We start from the raw sequence: 15,495 nt of genomic DNA, 5'->3' as shown, positions 1-15,495 counted from the left end.
TTAGTTGAACTTGTTCCCACTGAAATGACTGGAACTTAAAGGAAGCCATGACTATCCCAACCAATTGATTTCATTGGGATCTAGGGAGAATTAACTAAACAATTGTTTTTCTTCATTGTGATCTGGGTCATGTGTCTAGCACAGTATACACCTAGGTCATCCTACCCAAATGCTGTCAATATTTTTACCAGAGGACTCAGGTTTGACTCTTAACTGGATTTTTGCTTAGTGAAGATCATCACCACACTTTCCCACAAAAGAGGTGATGCCACACATGAGTCACACACACCACACCAACACTGGATCACGTATTTGCCCAATTCAATCATTTCTTTCCAACAAAGCTTGGTTTAAGTGGGATATTATCTGTGAAGTAAAGAGGAACATAGAACGCATGTGTATACCGAGTCAGGCCATTGGTTTATCTAGTCTACGCTGGCGATGATGGTTTCAGACAGGAATTTCTCTCCCAGATTATGCATTTACTTTCAACATTTCTAACTTTTCCTAACCAACTGGTCCCAGGATAGAAGTGCAACAATAAAACAATTGAACTTGGTGCCTTTTGCATGCAAAAAGTGTGTTCTGCCACTGAGCTATATGGCCTTTCCCCATGGAATGAGATAAGGAAATGCACTGCTTCCTCTCTGCATAAGAAACAAATGAACTGGTGTTCAGACTTGAGCCTAATGTTGTTCAACCACTAGAAGATGCCCCTTGTGGACAAAAGCCTGACTACTGACATATCATATAAATATGCATTTGTAGCCATTTTGTGCACATGTTCAGGATGGGTTAAGGAAAAGTAAACTTGGAGGCATCTCTAATTTGAGTGCAGTCTACCATATTTCACCTCTCACTGTGTCACACAGATTCTACTAATCAGCCCCACCACTTTCAAGTTGGCTCTATCAGATCATGTAAATCTCTTGTGATGCAAACTAGGGGTTTTTCAGAAGCCTGATCTTTGAAAGCACTTTGAGATGGGAGGGTCTGTCCTGTGTATAGGAATGTTGCTTTGGTGTTACTGGATATTTCTGTTCTCCAAATGCTATCTGAGCTTTTTGACATTTTGGCTGCAATCTATTCAGAAACAATTAGCCATGGAATGGAGACTCTGGGTTTTAGCTAAAGGCATCATTAACCACTCTGAAGGCAGTAATGCAGCAGTACTTCGCTGACTTTTAAATTACCCTGTGAGCAGCTATGAAGATGTCTGAGATAGCATTTTTCCTAAACTAATTTCCTGCAGACACTCCTTTCACTGTCTCATTTCACTCCATCACTTCCCCTTTCATTATCAAATGGGTTGAACTAGGCTTGAAATACAAACTACTAGAAGACAGATAAGTGCTGTGGGAACTGCTGAAGTCTACATGGGAAAAACACATTACAGCATTGATTTTGCAGATTTCAAAGGGCATGTGGAGTCAGCAGGTTTAATTTCATCCTATAAACATATTAGTGACAAGACTAGGAGTATTTAGTGTTCTGTTCAGAACACCAAGGACTTGCTTTTCTTGGGAATGTGAAGCTTCTACGCAGTAAACTCTGAGAGACAAATAATTTATTTTTTTCTGCTTTTACAGTAAGCCATTAAAGCACTGTCTGTGAAAGGCCTCATGTCACATTACAATTAGGAATGAGAGGATTTCCCCCTTTCATTTACTGTTCCTCTAGGTCACTGGGTCCTGCATTCATTCCTCCAGAATTCTTGTTTAACTAGGGAAATTCCTAGCTAAATAATTGCTATAACTGGGACCATAAGCAGTTTACCACATTGTTACCACATGCTTTCTGTTACATGCCCCTCTCTGTTGCCAGGGTCCATATCTGCTTTGTGATGTGATCATATATCTTGTTGCATCAATATTTTTCTGTTTGGGGTTTTACTGAGGGGGAAAGTGCACTCCTGCACACAGATAACACAAGGAGAGGTTTGATAAAAGTATGCACAATCACCCCAAGAGTTCTTCTCATAGTGTGTTATCAATGCACACAAATGCAAATGTGCATTGAGAAAACACCTGGATACAATTGTTCTAGTAACAGAAGATTTAGGGAAGCTGCTTTATACCGAGTCAGGCCATTGGCCCACCTGGCTCGGTGCTACTGCACTAACTTGCAGTGGTTCTCCATGATTTCAGATGGGGACATTCCCGGTTTTACATTGAGGTGGTGAGGCTTAAAGAGGGGACCTTCTGCGTGCAAAGCACAAGCACTTCCATTGAACTACAGTTCTTCTGATCCTTTTAATCACATCTGAATGGTCTTTCTGTGTGTTTTAACAATGTGGAAGAGAAAGAAGCACAGCAACTGAAAGAACTAATAGATTCCACTTTGGAAACAAGAGCAGATAATTTGGAGCTCCAAAATCCAGGGGAAAATTTGGATCTGGGGAATTTTGTAAGTATTCCCCAATGCTATGTAATTTGTATCTCTTACAAAATGGTGGAAAGGGGTCAAGTAGGTGTTGGATAGACCACCAAATGTAGGTGTTTGATAGTCCTTTGTATGTACAGTATGCACATCATACTTCACTATTATTATCTTGATGCTGAACAGAGATACTGCATTGAGTATTGCACTTTCTCAACAAGACCATATGAAAACAGCTGTTGGAGGTTAAGCTGAGGTTCGAATTTGAATACTAGAATTCTATCCTGAGTAGCTTGGCCTTAATGATGGATTTTCCAAGGCTGGATACTTAGAATCATAGAGTTGGAAGGGTATTCCAACCCTCTACTCAGTGCAGGACCTGTGATGCAGATACAGCTGCTGTTTCATTGAGAAATAGCTGCCTAGCCCCTGATTGAATACATCTAGCAAGGGAAAACCCGTCACTCTTACTATGAGGATGTATCTCTCCATGCTTCGCTGAAACTGCTTTCCTGCAGTTTCCAGCTATTAGTTCTAGCTATGCCCTCTGTAGCAACAGAGAACAAGTCCACTCCATCTTCTGCAATACAGAGAAAATGTCACATTTTTAAAAAGCATACTGGTTCCTTCAGAAGAAAAAGCAGTTGCAGGACTCTGATCTGGATCAGGGAGCCACACCACCAGTTTCCTGCTGAACATTTGTATCAGCTACTGTTTGTGGTAGACTCTACAACACCTTTCAGGGCCAAATAGCTGGTTGGTAGAGAAAGGGCGTCTGGTAGGAAACTAAAACAGGTGCCCAATCCAGACTAGGATTGCTTTCTGGCTCAGGATCCCAATGGTTGCTTTTCCTTCAAAGTAATAGTGGTCTGTTTAAGCATTCTTTCACACACACACCCCTTTAAGTGCATATAATGTATGATGTGCTTTGGCTCACAGTACAAAAGAGGCAGCTTTTACACCTGCTTCTTGGCTCCTCCGTGCTTATGGAGACATGATGATATTCTCTCAATCAGTTTAATTTTTTCCCTTTGTGATTCTGATTTGTTAGGGCTCAGAATGGTGTTCTGGGTGGTTTACCTTCAGACTTTCTTGGGGATTAATTTATTAACTTCCCAATGTTTCCTTACCATTATTTACTTCATTTTAAATAAGTTTTAACATATTAGATTAGCCATCTGTTGCCTAGAGGCTGCAATCCTATAAATATTTGCCTGTGAGTAAATCTCTTTAAATTCAGTGGGGCTTATTTCTGAGTAGGCAAGCATAATAGTAGTCTTGCTTCCAATGAAAGTAGTACTGTATAGGTTTGCACCATTCTGGTTTCTGTCTAACACTGAACTAATAAGCAATGTTTACAGAGTTAATATGCCAAAAGGGGCCCGTGTTTTGCAAAATATTTGAAAATAAGAGACACCCATAGCAAAGAAAAACATTATGACACAGAGTTCTTAAAACTGATGTAAACACCCCTTGATAAACTGTAGCCTCACTTAAGCTAGTTTATTTCTATAGGGGGAGCCTGTACTCCATCTGATGAAACAAGCCCTGTTGTGCATTGAATTTAAAAGAAATATGTGCACTTCTACTGGCATGACAACCTGAACCCCCTGGGTGACATCCAAACTTATGTAATTGCAAGACCTCGATGACATTAATCATTCAACCACAAATTGAGTTTCAAACTTAAGAAGTATTTGTCTTCCTTTCAACAAATATAGCACTCCTGAATACATAATGACCTCAGATGTTTGCTGGGCTTTGTCAGAAGGGGGAGCTATGTGGAAAAGGAAGAAGGAATACTCTAAAAATAATTCATGGCAGTAGGATAGACCAACAGCTCCTTATAACATAAACATTCATTTCACTGAATTAAAACATTGTGATTTTTGGTGAGGCAACTAGGTCACTTTTCTGATGTTGGTTTTACATGTTTCCAGTTAAAATTGTAGCAAACCTGTATGTTAGGGAAAAAAGGTTGCCGAACACACAGTATTCCAAAGATAATTTAAAGGAATCTTTTTGCATTACAAAATATGTATGTACCTTAAGAGCATGCATATGACTCATGAATGAGAAATCTTCTCTGAGAAACATATGGCAGCTGATAGACTTCTGATAAATGGTCCCATTCTGAAATAAAGATCTCTTGGGTGCAATTCAAAATTAGTTTAGGAAACAGACGTGGTTCTTGACGTAAATCTATTTTCTGCATCGTGAGAGATTATCAGGATGTATGCAGGAATTTCGATGTGTCTTCCAAAATGTTAACAGCCTCCTATGGGAATTATTCAGGTACAATGAATAGTATTCATCAGATGAAATTATGAACCAGGAAACGATAACCTGCATATTGTGCTGATTTTGTGGCTGGCCATTTTTTCCAGTATCAACACAACCCTTGCACTTGGAAATTCCTGAGAATACAATACAGACAATGTTCATTTCTGTATGTTCTCCATTGCTGTCCTGTATTTTTTATGTAGCATAACATTTTAAGGTTTAATTGAATTACAACCCTTCCATGTATGATTTCACTATTAGCACCATCGTCTCCTGCAGTTGAGCCATGGGCAGTGCTGATTGTGCTATCTAGTCATCTCAAGTCCTAGTGGAACTTGTTGCCCCAATACTTTTCTCCTCTTCCTTTTAAGGCAATGCAGTAGGGGACAGACTTGGGGAAAAAATGCTGCATCTTTATTAGAGCTTCCTCTTTGTTTTAGAACATCAAAGGAAACATTTTAATGCAGACACTAGCACACAAAACAAAGAAACAAATAAGCATTTTTCTTAAAGAAACAAGGAAGCATGATCTCATGCATAAGGAACGTGAAAAGATGTCTTATACTGACTGAGACCATTGGTCCATGTAGCTCAGTATTGTCTACACTGACTGGCAGCAGCTCTCCAGAGTTTCAGAAAACACTCTTAGCCATACCTACAGATGCCAGGGATTGAAACAAGGATCTTTTTGCATGCAAAATATGAAGATCCCTAAGTGGGTACATCTATATGAAACCATCATTTTTAAGACACCATACTCATTGAGAATTAATGTATGTTTTCTAATTTGTGAGATACTTTTCTTTCCTGCCTTCTACTAAAATAAGCACCATCATTTGAGATTGCTGCTTGAAATGCCAGTGCTGTAACTTAATTATTCCTTTGCACATTAAATAATGATTTTAATAAAAGTATAGAGATCATGTTCCCTTCTGAAAGCTATTACCTTTCAACTGTTGGCATATACCTCTTTATCTTCAAGGGAAAGTGAACAACATCTCATATTTTTCTTAGACGTTATATGAAAGCATTAATTTCCTTCTGCTGCCTTGACAGGACTTCAGTGCTGTGGGGCAACTTAATGCAAAATGATCACATTTTCACTCATAATCAATACAGCAGTGCGGCGGTGGGCATCTATTTTTCAATCCAGCACTCTGTAAAGGCAGAGGTGGCAGTGGGTTTTCTTCAAAAGGTTTTGTTTTGAATGCAGATATGGATATAGCAAGTGACTGACTAACCCAGTGATTACTCCAATCCTGTGGGGGCACTGACAGATTGGAGCACACCAGATATTTGGGTTTTTTTCCTTGCATTTCCCAATGGGATAATTTGGCAACCTGTCAATTTACTTAAAAAGCAAGCTATGTAACATACACAGAAGGTTTGCCTGAGTTATTCAGTTCTTGTAATCTCTCTCTCCTGTGGCGTCACCTTCCAAAATACCCATGGCATTAAAACATAAGCACGGTAATATAGGCTGGATAGGGCAGTAGGATGGAAAATGTGTACATTTTAAAGGCTATCATTCTGATCTCATAATAGCATTCATTCATTCATTCAAGAGATTTCTGACCTGCCGTTCACCATAAGGTCCCAGGGTGGCTTGCAGTCATATGGTCATATATACAGTACTATTAAAATCTAATAAAACAAAAAGCAGTATGTACATCAAACAGCAGAGGTGGGCCCACAAAAATCTCACAAATCCATAGCATTTGAATGAATTCTAGAGGAAGATTTTGCCTTCTTTTAAGATACCACTGATTATTTGCAAGTCACCATCTCTAGTCAGTACACAAAGGTGAGATCTAGAGACAAAAAAAGATCACGTTAAAACAACATTCACAGTCTAAGACAAAAGTTCAGAGATTAGCAAAACTGGGAAGATGGGATTACACAGGAACAGGGAGAGAACGAGAGAGAGAGAGAGAGAGAGAGAGGGGGGGGAGGGAGGGAGGGGTGAGGTGAGGGACAGATGGGGCAGAGACAAAACAAGGGGCCCTTCAAGGCAGTCTTTTAGTGTGCAGTTAGGATTTGTGCTTCTAATGTAGGATTGCCATATGGCTGGAATTTACCGGAATTTAGCCAGGATTCAGCCGTTGTAAAGTGTCTGGGTTGAAATTGCTGAACTGTCCAGGAAAATCTGGATGTATGACAAAACTAAAATAAGCTCAACAGTTTTTGTGTCTGGATTTTCACTTTTTGAAATATGGCAACCCTACACCAGGGTAAATCTGTTCTAGTGGTATTGGGATGTTACATGCAACCCTGCTTCCACCATTGTTTCCACTTGCAACTGTTTTGGGGGCAGACATACTGCTTCATTTCCAGTTATTACGTGTCCAGTAATTTCCTGCTGAAATTCTGTCAGTTTATGTACCCCAAATCTTCCAGGTTTTTTTTTCATCTCAGTTTTTGTGTTATAGTGCTAATAAAGCAGAATGATGTGTGGAGAATCCAGTATAAATGTACAACTAAATCTGTTATGTATTGAAGTTCTCACCCTAGGCCACCAGGGGTGTTGCGCATATAGTTTTCACTCAGGTCCACATCAGTTAATTGAGGCGGGAAACCCTGGGCTGTTGTTGTTACAATGTTGTCAGCTGGCTGCCTATAAAAGCAGGCCAGCTGAGCTGTTTGTATTCAGTTCAGTTCCAGCTAAAGAATAAAGAGCTGCTTGGAGAAACCTCTGTGTTGTCTGCTATGTCCACCCACTACTTACGTAATAAAAGCGCTATTATTGCATCAGTCACATGTTGCAGAATATACTTGCAAGGAAAAAACAACTCACCAGCAGTCTAGAGAGGCACACAAAGAGATTGACTCCATTGGTACCCATAGATGATTCCCTTGAAATGCAAATAGCCTTGGAAAGGTGGCCTCTGTTGGGACTGTGATGGCAGAGAGAGGAAGAGTTACCGGTAAACTCCTTTCTCTGCTTCCCAAGGTCTCAAGACTGCTCAGACTGTTATTTCAACTTTGAGACTATTCACTCTTTGAAAATTAAGTTCAAAATGGCTTTGGCTTTTCTTCAGAAATACAATTGAACATGGAATGTCTCCATAGAAGGAATGTCTTTCTTCTCTCTTATTGGCTTACTAATTGCTTCATCAAAATAGAGAGGAAACAAATACTTCAAAATTTCCTGTTAAGAAGAAGCATGGTGTTTATGCCATCTGGATGAAGGGCCAACCATTGCAGCCTAACTTTTTGTGAATTAAGTTAATTTCTGTAGCTGGATTCAACTGTCCGCTCTTGTAAAACTGTCAAAGTTCCCTCTTCTAGACATTTGAGTCTAGTAACCGGCTTGCTGATCAGAAGGTCAGCGGTTCAAATCCCCCGAGGGGGTGAGCTCCCGTTGCTCGGTCCCAGCTCCTGCCCACATAGCAGTTTGAAAGCACATCAAAGTGCAAGTAGATAAATAGGTACCGCTCTGGCGGGAAGGTAAACGGCATTTCCCTGTGCTGCTCTGGTTCGCCAGAAGCAGCTTTGTCATGCTTTGACCTGTGGAACGCCCTCCCATCACAGGTCAAGGGAATAAACAACTACCTGACACTCAGAAAATACCTGAAGGCAGCCCTGTTTAGGGAAGTTTTTAATCCGTGATATTTTAAATGTATTTTAATATTTGATGGAAGCCGCCCAGAGTGGCTGGGGAGACCCAGCCAGATGGGCGGGGTACAAATAAAAAAATATTATTATTATTATTATTATTATTATTATTATTATTATTATTATTATTCTGGCTACAAGACCCGGAAGCTGTACACCGGCTCCCTCAGCCAATAAAGCGAGATGAGCGCCACAACCCCAGAGTCAGACACAACTGGAGCTAATGGTCAGGGGTCCCTTTACCTTTAACCAATAGCAGGTATACATCCCAGAATAGTTTGGTCAAGTTAGATAATAATTTTGACGATTTTATGCCCAGCAAAACCTACTGGATAACTTTTGTCTTGCAGTTCTCTTTTCCAATATTCTGTAGAAAATCTGGCACAGTTATCACAAGAATGCAAATAGCTTGGCTCAAAAAGTTGAAATATCAGAAGAGTGCAGATAGAAGCCTGTTTGTGTGCATTGACTTATGAACAAATTTGTCAAAAGCAAAGCCAATTTAGGGATGTCTGCCAAATCTTTTGGATTTGGATTCAGAAGTGACATAGCTGCAATTAAAGGTGGTCCAAGTTCAGTTCTTTTTTATTTTATCATTACAGGGCTTGATCCAGTCTTGCAATCTTTTCCTTTGTTTATAGGAATGTCACTACTGTCAGAAACAGTATGCTCCAGTTTCTGGGCATTGCAGTGGGGAGAGTGCAGTTGTGCTCAAATTCTGCTTGTGGATTTCCCAAAGGCATGTGGAGAGTTGGCCATTGTGAAAACAGAATGCTGGACTACGTGAGTCTTTGGTTTGATCCAGCAGTGTTGTTCTTATGTGCTAGAGAATCGTCCAATAATTAAGTTGTGAGCAATAGACATTCCAATGGAAATACCAGTAGCATGTTTTTGCCATTGCATTTGGATCAGTACCATACATTTAAAGCACTCCGAACACACATTTAAAGATTGTGACTTCCCCAAAATAATCATTGGAACTGTAGTTTGATGAGGGGAAAACTACAGTTCGCAGGAGCCTTTATGAATCTTTAGGAGGCAAGTGTAGAGTTCTCAATCCCACGAATGCCTTGAAATGCTAATACTGGAATGGGGTGGGGGAATAATCTGCAGAATCAAATCTTTAAGCGAAATGAATTTATTTCATCTGCGAGTTTGCCCTTCCCTAGCTAGGATTTTAGGTCTGAGAGTGGAAATAAATCTGGGAGGGTTTTTAAAAAAATTCTTAAAAACAAGTACAGTATATGTCAATGTAGCATTTCTTTTCATCGCATAACATGAACACCAAAGTCTTCAGGACCTGTTCTGAAATAAAAGGCAGTGTGTTTTTAAAAAGTCATGAATCATAGAATTGTAGAGTTGGAAGGGATCCCAAGGGATAAGGAATATAAGGTTATTTCTGGAGGAACAAGTAAAGTAGCAATGTTATTTCAGATTGTTGTTGTGTCTGAAATAACAGGTTGAGGAATTCCCTTTGGATGTTTGCCAGTTAACAGATAAGATGAATATTTCCTATTTATTTAACTTGATCGTTGTAATATAAACCAGGTGAGGGGAACCCTTTTCAGACTGAGGACAAGCTTCCAGGAGCTACATGCCAGTGGTGGGCGGGGCCAGAGCAAAAATGGGTGGAGCAATGAATGTATATTTCCCCTTTTTATGGTAGAGTAGTTTCTACATGCACTCCTCTCTCTTCCATCCAGGCAAGCAAGAGACATTATTGGAGTTCAAGGCAAAAACATGCAAGGAGTGTGCAAAGCAGGGCCACTAAAGAAGCATTAATCCTCTGAATTCCTAGGAATCACAAGTATGGCATGTGCTGTTGTGCTCAAATCCCATTGGTGGGCTTCCCTTCCCAGTGACCATGTGGTTGTTCACTGTGAGAACAGAGTGCTAGACTAGAAAGACCTTTGGCTTGAGCCAACAGGGCTATTATTGTGTTCTTATCATTAAGAGCTGGTGTCTGAGCTTGTTTTCTTCATCTTTCCTATTTCCTTTTGTGTCATGAGAGGTAGAAGGCAGGGACTATGTGATGAAGAATGGAGAACTGCAGTGAGATGGGGGAGATCAGGAGAACCTGATGGGGCAGTTTTGCACAAGCATAAATGGTTTGTCAACTTCCACTAGTCATCTCTGAATCCAAGCCACAGCATTTAATATTTGCGTGTATTTGATAATTGATAGTCAATGGTATTTTGTTTACCAAAATGCAAGCATTAATTTTGATTTTTATTGTACTAAAATACTGTCAATTTTTGAGCTTTTACTCTCTTTTCCCCATATTTTTATGAAGGTGTATGGTAGGAACTAGATTTGATTGTTTTTAATGTAGAGCATGCAGACAGACAAGAGATGTAAGGATAAATCACCAGGGGCCCTTTCATGAGCAAGTATGCCTTTGGTTCCAACAAACTGTTTTTACTCATGCAAAATGTTTTTTAAAGTTTACTACCTGAAACCAAATAAAAATTGAAAAGAAAACAATGCAATTTATTTGTCATTTTTCCTGCTGCTGCAAAACATTTCTAAAAACCTTTTACAGCTGGAGATCTAGTGCTTTTTTTCCTTAAAAAATGTTTAGGGGTACTCTCATTTTGACTCAAGAAAAATCACAATTTTATCGTTCAAATTGGGAAGAATAAATACAGTAAATGGACAAAAGTACAAAGATTAACAAAATGTTTAGGGGTACCCCTGTGTCCCCCTCCTGAAAAAAGCACTGTGGAGATCCATCCTGTGCCATGCTGCAGTTTTAGTCACTGAGCTTACATGAATAAACTTTTTAGTGTCCTGTTCATTTTGTAGAAGTTATTTTTGTGTCACATCTAAAATTGCCTTCTGTCATTAATGTGGACTAAAGGTGGCAAAAGAGTTTTATTTCCATTTTTTCCCAAATCCATTCACTTGCCTTCAAACAGTACAGGTTAAATACTTTTCTTTCTTTTTGTTTCTTTCAACTTCTATGAATAATAAGGTTTTCTATCTGCAAAGAAATGGCATCCTTAACTTCTTTGTGTTTCAGGAGTGTAAATTGCAGAATTTTATTCACAAATAACCCAGAATCTGTCTCATATTCTATGCCTTACTGTGCATGATTACTAAATCTATATATAAGGGCATAAATCAGTTTTTGATTTACAAAGCCTATGTCGTGGCACATGAAAATATATCTGTTCCTAATCTTATTTTGAAGGTGACCTCAAATATTGTGATTGCAGTTATAGCAAAACAAAAATAATGGTATAACATGACTATTGATGAAGGAGTGTGTGTGTGTGTGTGTGATATATGATTGACTGTTTTACATACCGGTATATGATATTGACAGTATGGTCCCTGGCTGTTTTAAATTGAGTAAGTGTTCTAGATATTTCCCATGGATATTGCTGCCACCTGCTGGACACAACAAAGAGTTGCAAACATTCACAAAACAAAGATGCCTCTTTAAAAAAAAAAAAAGTGGTTTATATGGGCAATGAAGGCAGTTTCCAGGACTGGCCATGCACAAGTAACATAACTTGCAGCATAGTCCCAGGCATGTTTACTCAAAATTAATTCTCATTAAATTCAGTGGAACTTATTCTCATGAAAGTGTGCTTAGGTTTGCAGCCTCATACGGATGTTTTTATTTGGAACTGCAACATGAAAGGTCAAGACAACTTTGAATCCAAATGCTGCCATCTATCAAACATTTGCCTGATAAGTATATCCCCCCCTGTGTTAATATATATATGAGATAATCCCATATATTTCATTTTGGCATTTCTGGAACTCCACTGCAGCATTATTTGGGAGTGGAAGATATATTTTTCCACCCTATTCAAACCAGTAACATGATCCAATGTTGATTAATGTATCTGGGGACAGAAATGGACAACATCCAAACAAATAGAGAAGGCAGGGAAAATATTACTTCTGCGTCCATTGCAAAGCATTTGAGTACTTGTATGGGAATTCCAGAATAACATGCAGTCTCCTTTCATCACCCATGTCATTCTTAATATTGTGGAACCCCTTGATGATCTCAGGAAGGCAGAATACGGCATGGGTGAAAACCCAACCCCGATCTCAATTAATTGTTATTTTTATAAATTAAATATTGTTATAATTTGGCTATTATTGGGGGTATATTGGAAAACTAATAATAAAAAAATTATTTAAAAAACCCCTAACCCCAATCTCTTATATTACAGAGTAAAGGTCCCTCCCTTATAGCGTCATGAATGAATAAGAAGCCAGGGATAACATTAGCATCTCTATCTAGTCTGCAAGTGTACATAAATTTCATGAATATGGATGACATTGTTCATTGATGGCTTCTGACATCATCTCATTGACAAAATGGTCATCTGAGATAGCATTTGCAATGAAAACAACATGGCACTTGTATTCTTCTGTCTGGATGTTTGCATCAGCTTTAAAAACAAACAAACAAAACAAACCACAATTATACAAATGATGTAGCAGTTCTCATTTACTCAAAGGAAAGGGGGGGAGTTAAGAATTCCTTTCAACTTTCAATATGTGAGTGGCATATATGAGGAAAAGAAGAAGAAGAAGAAGAAGAAACATCCAAAATATAATATGAATGTTGCTCTCTGACAGTCCTACGACCAGGAAAGGAATGACTAATGCTTAATTGTTGATATGCAAAGACAGAGATAAAGGAATAAGAGCAGCCAGCAGTTTGGATATATTTGTCATGAAGGAAAAGCAAGACCTGTTATTACCGGTAGAGGAAAGGTTTCCCCTCCTCTCCCAAATACCACTTGGGTCGTCAAATATATTGACATGTTGGTGGAAGCATAAATAGACAAGAAGGGATCATGGATCGGCATGTATCACAGTATACCTCTGCATAATGAGGTCCCTTCTGGAAAACAGATGCTTAACTGTGGCCTCATTTATCATGAGGATAATGACAGCCAACAATTCGCTAGCTTCTTTGGAGACTATTTAAACAAAAACATGGAGTCAGAGGAACCAATTAGGAGGGAGTGGTCCCTTTTGGCCCTCTGACCTCTAGCCTTTTGAACAAACAAAGTTTTTTAAAATGTGAGACAGGCGAAGAATAGGTTGTGCTGTATAGGGTGATGCTCTGCCAAGGAAGCTGAGTGGTATTAATTAGCTACTCTTATTAAGGTTATAAACTACTGAAATAACCACTAACCATTAAAAAAAACCTTGAATGGCTACTAATATTTCAGAATTCAAAGTAGGGTTTTAAGTTACATTTGGTGTGCTCTTTCTATTGAAAAGCCAACCAGATAATGCAATAATGTTTCCATGAAATTAGTGAGGAACCTGTCCCCTCCAGAGGCTAAAGAACTACATCTCCCATCATTCCTGACCATTGCTCATGCTGGAGAACAACAGCAATATATAATGTCTGATTCTATGAGTTCTTTGAATACAACAGATTAGCCATTCCTGGTGTAACCAATTGTTTCGGTTATCTCCTATGGCATTTTAATGTTTTTTTATAATACAAAGTTGTGTAATTTAATTTCTAGATGCTCCAGTGTAACATATCTTTCTAAACCAGTTTTTAAGCTAATTTTCAACTACTGCTGTGAGGCACATCAAGACATGAGCACTAACTTATCTGCCTTTGTTTCCCACTATGTTGGAAGTTTCTGTTCCAGTTCCTGTTAAAAAATGAGAATAAGCATTGCTGGAAGAGACCTGGAAAAGCTGGTGCCAGTTAGTTTGCATTAGAGTAGGTAGATCAATGATATACCGGTACTTTGCCTTTTATCTGTTTAGATGAGAAGGTTCTGGTTAGGGAGGTTGGGCAGGATGAGAGCCCTGAATGGGCAAACACCCGGTCAGTTCCAGCCAAGAAGCTAAACAGACAACACTGCAAGATTGTGGAGATATTCTGTAATAGTTATATAAACCTCATTGTAAGGATGTACAGTTATACCTCTAGTTGCGTTAGGTTCACGTTGCGTTTTTTCTGGTTATGAACACGGCAAACCCGGAAGTGTTTACTTCCGGGTTCACCACTTCGCGCATGTGTAGGAGTGATCTGCGCACTTCGTGCATGCGCAGGAGCGCTCTATCACATCACGCACAGAAGCGGCACTCTACTTCCGGACTTTTATGGGTGCAAACGGCACCCCGGAATGGATCACGTCCGTAGGTAGAGCTACCACTGTACAGTAGTCCCAGAAATTATTGCATTTATTTAAAACATTGCCTTTAAAAATTAGTAATTATGGGACAGGTTCATATATCACTTTGACTGAAAATGCTTTTCCTGGATTTAATCCCATATCACATCCTGCTATTCTGCTGTAATTTTATGGGATCTACACCACCCATTAACCACATACCCCTTTTCAATAACAGTTGCAGATATTCTGTCTGACTGAGTTCCTCTAGTTGCTATTTCATTTATCCTGTGGTGTGCATAATTGACTAATAATGCCTGTAATCTACCTCTGTGATTAACTCATTTGAAGCGATAAAATATTCCAGATCACATTATGCTAAAAGGAAAGAGAAGCACTTTTTTATCTGTGTGCTGATTTCTTGATTTCAGAGGTAACCAAGTGCATCTTTCTGTATTAAACCAAAAATATTCCAGTATTAAAAATAAAAGGAGCCCTCAAAACAATACGGCTTAATTAGCAAAAGAAGAAGAAAAGTACCTAGATTAGCTAGGTTCCTTCAAGTTGGTGCAGTTGTTGTTTTTCATAGAGGAAGGGAAAATCAGGTAATCATGTCACATAATGAGGACTGGGGTACAAAGAAGATAGGGCAGCTTTGCCTTATATTTCTTCCAGCTTTTTATATTTTTAATTTTAGAAATATTTAGTAACATCTAAGCACTCATAAAAACCTTTGACAAGAGAAAGGTGGAAACCCGCAAATGGGAGTTTAATGTCCACTGTAGATCCTATGATTATGAAATAATATAATAGTTGCAGATATAATTAGCAGGACATATTTTCAACAAGATTATACATTGCAGAGAGCTAGTATTTATATAATTAGAAGCACATGGAAGAAGCACATGGACTGAGTTTAGTATCAACACCATCCTGTTCATGTCTAGAGTAAACAGCCATGTGAAAGCTGCATTAGTTGGGGGGGGGGAGCATTTTCCAAGAAGTTCAGATAGGCCATTAACAGAAAAGTTTACAGAAAGCAAGTATTTATATGTTTATGAAATAGTAAATAATTTATCCATACATTCATTATAACTTCAGA

The 15,495-nt window shown here is 38.9% G+C and overlaps 1 protein-coding gene across 2 annotated transcripts in view; it reads left to right on the top strand.

The window, feature by feature from the left end:
• ROBO2 (roundabout guidance receptor 2) overlaps positions 1 to 15,495 on the top strand; it is a 980,064-nt gene that overhangs the window by 66,142 nt on the left and 898,427 nt on the right. The gene's annotated exons all lie outside the window — the stretch shown is intronic.

This window comes from Lacerta agilis, chromosome 4 (genome assembly GCF_009819535.1).
Source record: "Lacerta agilis isolate rLacAgi1 chromosome 4, rLacAgi1.pri, whole genome shotgun sequence".
In the NCBI taxonomy this organism is placed as follows: domain Eukaryota; kingdom Metazoa; phylum Chordata; class Lepidosauria; order Squamata; family Lacertidae; genus Lacerta; species Lacerta agilis.
The sequence above is the reverse complement of the archived record's forward strand: the minus strand, read 5'-3'. Positions and strand labels throughout refer to the sequence as shown.